Below are 6,757 nucleotides of genomic sequence, written 5' to 3' on the forward strand. Positions count from 1 at the left end.
TTCTAATTTATTTACAATGCTACAAAATAATTACTTTGAATTGCAAAGACCAAATCTTAAAAATCTTAAAAATTAATAATATAATTAATAATATAATATAAAATAATAAATTATATTATTAAAAATATTAATAGTATAATATAAATTTTTTTCTAATAATACATTTCTGGATTGAAAAATCGCTGTATTATGCATAGCATAATATTAATCAGTATTTATATTACAAGTTATAAGACTTTTACAAAATATATATAAAAAATCAATTTTTGATGTGACATATTTTATAAAATATTATATTAAATCAAGTTTTTTAATATAAACTGCATTTTAACATAAAGCCATGCAATTAATATGCTGTTTAATACATCAATGTTTAGTACATAAACAAATTAAAGTTTATATATAATATTTGGAGAGATACTTTTATAGAAATTATATATCTTATAATTGTACATTTAGTAATAAACATTATTTCATTAATAAAAGTATACTTACCATCTGATTATATTTGTAATTATCATCAATATTATAACTTTTGCAATCAGAATCATTATCATACTTTGTGCGCTTAATGTACTCTACAGAGCAGAAAACAAATTTCTATATTTAACCGAGTAATAACAATTACAACTGCCTTTTCTTTTTTTATTTTTTTAATATTTATTTTTAATATCTATTTTAAAATATTTAGTTTTTACTATTTAAATATCTAAAAAACATTAATAAATTTAATATTGTATATAAAAACAGTTAAGATTTTATTTATTATTCAATTACTTCTATAAATTAAATATATATACGTATACATTGTGACCGAAAGATTTTCTCTTGCTGTTACGTAAGGGACTTTAAAATTCGTAAGACCGATGTTAGGGGTCGTCGGCACACCTTCGGCGCGATTATGACTGTATCTCCCCTTCAATCACGAAGCTTATGGGCACCAGGTACGGCAAGCCGTACCGCACAAAAGATAATTACTTTTCCAAACACAAATATCTTATAGAGAGTATGGAAATTGCGACGGGACTCAATTCGGCTAGACAGTCTACGATTGGTAGAGGGGGTGGTTCGCGGGCGAGAACCGGGATCGAATACGGAGAGAAACGGGTGCAAACACAACGCTGAAATATGAGATGAACTGGAACGATATATTATAAAATATAAAGCATATGGTATACAAGAATTTGAGCTGTATAAAATATAAAATAAAGAGAGTAATTAAACAAGTGAAATAAATGGTAAATTCGCTGTGTGATCGCGATAAATCGAAGATACGCGCACGTAACGCGTGAGCGTGCGTGTTTGCGGCCAAACGCAAGGATATCAGATTACGGTGACCACGTGCCGTCTCGTGAGAATCTTATACAGATGTACGGAGCGCTCGGGGCGTTCTAAGGCCCCGTCGACAACTAAAATATGAACGATAATTATCCCGCGGATTTTCCGAATCGCCTGGATTACGACTTATTAAGCACTTGCGTCCGCTTGCCGGATAGCCGCGCCAAAGAGTTGGTCGATCATGTGAACGCCGCGCCGGTCGTCCGGGCGCGTAAACAAGTTTTTCTCTGAATTCCACGCGGTATAATATTATCCGTAGTTCCTTATTCTCACTTCGACTACTCTAATTAATTCGACTCACTACAAATATTCGACAATAAAAACTGACTCACAAGTAACCGCGAAGACTCTAAACAACAGTAAAATGGTCGAAATCGCGCAATAACGAATACGAGTTCGACTCTCGACGCATACGACAAAAATTACAATATAGAACGAACGCGACAACTTAATAATTACGGATACAATAAAGACTGTCGGCGGCAATGTACAATATAAGAGAGAGAGAGCTTGTGGAGAAGATCCGGACGGAATTCAAGAACCAGACACTAAACGCAATATCTCGCGGGGAGTGCACAATGGCGACTCTCACACGATCCACGTAATTTTTCCCAAAAAGAAAGCTACTGCTGCGCCTTCGGCGACAGCTACGCAAAAGTTTATGCTCTTCCGTCCAAATCCCTACCCAATTATCGAGTTAGCGGCCTTACAACAGGGAAGTCGTTCTTCACGCCGGATTTACTGTGCCGGATCGATGGTAGCTCGATAAACCGAGGTCCTTCGCTCTCACCGGTCCGCCGAACAGTGACGATCGGGAAGCCCGCGGGAGACACGCAGGTGCTATAACGTTTTATCCAACCACCTGCGGCGCTCCTGCTCACAGGGGTGGCTCGCCGCCCTCGCGGCCCTTACAACTGCAGGGCCGTCGCGCGGCTAATTGTCGCCCCTCGCTCTATTAATTTTTGTTCTCGCCGGCAGAATGTTGTCTTCGGCGATAGTTGTGCGATGTCCTGAGGCTGCAGGTACCCTTCTCGGCCCGGTACTGTGTTCCTTCGGGCCCCATGGCGGCGCGGGCACACGCTCCTCGTCGGGGTCTCCGGCTCGTGGTGAGTGGAGTGGCCTTCCCCTCCGCCTTCGCTTGGCTCCTCGCCTGCCTGTCAGGGCGAGTAATTTTAATTTTGGGCAGTCGGTGCTCGCTCCCACAGTAAATGTTACTAATAACTATTGATAATTTTATGTCACCTGGCGTGCTCCTCCTTGCGGTGCGTCCCGCTGTCCCGTCCTTCGCTCGGTCTTTCTCCGGAGACGCGACCCGATCTTTTCCCGTCTTGCAGCCGCCGCACTCGTACGGTCTTAATCTAAATTTTTTGCTCTCTCTCTCTTTCTCGCTAATTGGAGAGAACGAAGGACCACTAATGGCACTCCCGACCGGGTCATTCGACCCTTGTGATGGACATGCAAAATGTCACGTCGCAACATATATAAAATTAAGTGTCACTAAAATATTTATTTAATAAAGAATTAATTAACACATATATTATTGAATATATTCATCAACAATCTTTTGAAATAAACATTACATCCAATCAAAGTGTTATTAAGAATGTGAAGGTAAGAGAATTAATTTAAATAAAAAATATATACAATATATAAAACATATTCAAATAATTTTATAATTGTGATAAATAAATAAAAAAAAACTGTACAAATTATATTAGCACAAAAAATTGCTTACCATATTCAGCATCTTTAGATTCCTCTAATAAATCTAAATTAGCTCGCCATTAAAATTACGTAACATTTTCGAATTATTTATGTTATCTTTTTGTTTTATATTTCTTGAAACATTCATATGCAAATTCTCCTTATTTTCATCATGCATACCAAGTCCTTCTTCTTAAACTTTTGACATATCTAAAATATCAACCCGCTGCTATAAGTTGACGATATATTTGTTTATGAATTTTCTCATGATGTCCCATGAAACTTGCAAAACGATCTATTTTGTTTTCTGGTAAATATATTCTCACACATGTTGTTGCAATGTGTTTTCGTAGAGTAGTACCATGTAATGTATTTGCACGTTTAGCACCACATTCATGAGCAAATTGACGCAATAACATACAAGCTCTGAGATATTTATGACGTTTGTTATGATATCCGGGAATTCCGTATACATACGGATTTTCAGAAGAAACACCTGCATTCTTTCGAAATTTTAAAATAACTTGTAAACTTTTAGACATTTCAAAATCTAATAATATTGGAACAAATCTTGTGTTTTCCACGAATAACAACGCGTCTATACTTTGCCGCAGTATCTTTGTCTTCTGGAAGTAATTTTCGATACTGCTCATCACTTTCATTACTTTTCTCTAATTTTTTAAGATCACTTATTAATAATCGTTCTGTTTCACCTGCTCTACGACGATTAAATATTTGAATATAAATAAGAGTAGATTTCGTTAAAGTTAACCAAGCTTTATATGTAAATTTATGTTGTAATATCTTATATGATGCTTTGCGTAAATTTGTTATATATTTATTCAATTTAGTAATATCAGTTTTCAATGGTAATATCACTTTTTCATTACGCTTTTTTGCAATTCGACTTTCTAGCACAACTTTATTTACAGTACAGCCATAATCTTCTTCAAGAAGTGACAAAAAGTCATGAACATATTCTTTTTTTACTTTATCATGTTCTTTAATATATTCACTTAATATATTCATATATATTCTAAAATTTGACCTATCTTTTTTATACAAGTGCCAAGTGTGGAAGCAACAGTGGGGGCTCTGTATATATGTCGTTTCATTTAAGCCAGCAACTTCATTTACCGCTCTGATTGCTGAATCATAAAATTTTGGATCGTAAAGTGATGCAAAATCCGTAATTTCAGGATTAATTTGCTTCAAAGCAATTAAATAACGACCTAAAAGTCTGAGATGAGCTCTTATCATATCATGTTGGTGTTGCAAACTATATTTTTTGCACATTTTATTAGCATATTTAATAATAACGGAATCGTATCTAATTATTCTTACTATATCATCTTCCCTCATTACTGGGAAAACATGCTCTCGTAATTGTTGACAAGTATCTTTATGAATTCGACCAATTACTTTACATGCTAGAGCTAATGTTGATTTTACAGTTTGTCCTTGTTTTTTATCACAAATTTTATAATGATGTCTAAGGCTATTTTGGCAAAAAACCTTTACACTTGCAACATGGTGCAAGTCTGTAGCATCACGTTTTAATTTTTTTGTGATCGTTTACATGTCATTAAATTTCCATTATTGAACTGCGGATCTATATTATATATAAAATTCCTTTTCTTTCTTAAATGATCTATCAATTTTTTACGCTCTGCATTACCCTTTGGCAGAAACCTAAACTTTTTTATTTCTTCCTCATCTTTATGTACATTTTCTAAATGTCGAGTTATTTTTATTAGCATTTTATAACAAAAGAAACAAAAATTTGTTTTGCCTTGACCTTTAGAATCTTGCGATTTCTCAACATACAAATGAGCATCATCGCACTAGCAAAAAATCCTTTTACATTAAGTTTTATATTATCAAAAGAAGTGTCTATTGTTGTGTTATTGCTGGAAGATTTATAGAAAGTACTATTATTATTTAAAGTTGATGCCGAATTATTGTTATTAATTTCTGCAGTTTCTGTACTTCTAAACTATCATTATTATTTAGTTCATAATCTGTTGAATCATTTATTGTACTACTTATCGTATCAACAAATGCTTCATTTTCCAATTCTTCTGTAAAATTAAAATTAAATTAATATTAATAAATATTATTAAAAATAACAAAAGAAATCTGAACATAATCTAAAACTTACCAACATCTAAATTTATAGAAAGTGAAAAGATTTCTTTCTCGAATTTATAATTTCATTAGATTATTGTCCAATATAGCTGGATGAAAATATATTATCGGTTGTATTCCAACTTTTTAAAGCTTAAATCAGTATTTTCATTTATGTTTGAAACTGAATCATTGTTAAAATGTTCACTGAATAATGATATATCATCAGTCGAATTTAAAGTAAAATCTATATTGTTATCTTTTTTCATTAAGTTCTTATATTTGTTACATTTAAATGGAATTATTATAATCTAAATTTACATTTATGTCATTACTACAATATTATGAATCTAAAATAAGAACATTTTTGTAACATTTATTTCTTGCAATTCAGAAGCAAGTTATCATTTCTCATATCGCTATGTGTACTACATAGCGTAGAGTCTACATGTAGATCATCACAAGTATTATGAACCTAATTGTATCTGTTTCTTGTAAAAAATGTGTTTAATCTGTATGTTCTGTATAAACTGATCTGTATGTACTGTTCTATAACTTTGGCGTGAAAATTTTTTAACAAATAAAATATTTTTAAGTTGCACTTTAGGTAGATCATTATTTAAATTTTGTTTAATATTTGTGAGCATTTTAATATTATCTGAAATATGTATACATATATATAATATAAAACATGAAAAAATTATGTTAAGAAATTACAATAAAATTATAAATAAAGGAAGCATTTATACTCAAAGTAACCAGGCGCGTGATGTAACAGAAAAGTTATTAAAATAAGAAGAACCTACATGCTTGGCAAGGTTGAGTAGAATTTTTTTAGATTTATCATTGAGGGATTTGCGTATACTCATAAAAATCAGTATGAGGAATTAGATAATCGACTAGTTGTCCTTTGCTAATGGCATCCTTTGCCAAGAGATCTGCTGTTTCATTTCCCTAATATTCTCACGTGGGCTGGATCCATACTAGCGTTATGTTTATGTTTTGTAGATAAGCAGATCTGAGTTTATTTTTAGGACCAGTACTAAATAGTTATAATCTCTGTCGATAGTACAAGAGGAAATGATTTTTATTACACTACATGAGTCTGTAAAAATGATCGCATTTGTTATATTATGCTCAAGAATGTAATCAACAATTAAGATATGGCTAGACATTCTCCTGTAAAGATAGATGCATATTTATGAATAGAGAATTGTTTCTGAATAGCAAGAGAGAGAGAGAATAGTATGGCTATCCCACAGAATTTTATCTTTAGATTTTGAAGCATCCGTAAAAATATTTGATTTGATTTAATGAAATCAGAATAGAGAGATTGAAAAATAAGCTGAGGAATATGTGCTTGCCGTAATTCTTCTACGGATGCTTGCGGAGTGATAATAATTTTTGGACTTTTTTCATAGGAAAAGAGATAAATTGGAATTTTAGTGAAAGTGGGTAGGTGTTTCTTATACATTTTGACAGCAGTGAAAGATTTATATAGGAGAAAGGTTTTTGGAAGATGGTAACTTTTTTCAACAAAGAGAGCTACCTGGAAATCATAAGTTAACGTTATCTATAAGGATACTAG

This window comes from Nylanderia fulva, unplaced genomic scaffold, assembly GCF_048542155.1.
Source record: "Nylanderia fulva isolate GAGA-0341 unplaced genomic scaffold, ASM4854215v1 Scaffold173, whole genome shotgun sequence".
NCBI classification, from domain to species: Eukaryota; Metazoa; Arthropoda; class Insecta; order Hymenoptera; family Formicidae; genus Nylanderia; species Nylanderia fulva.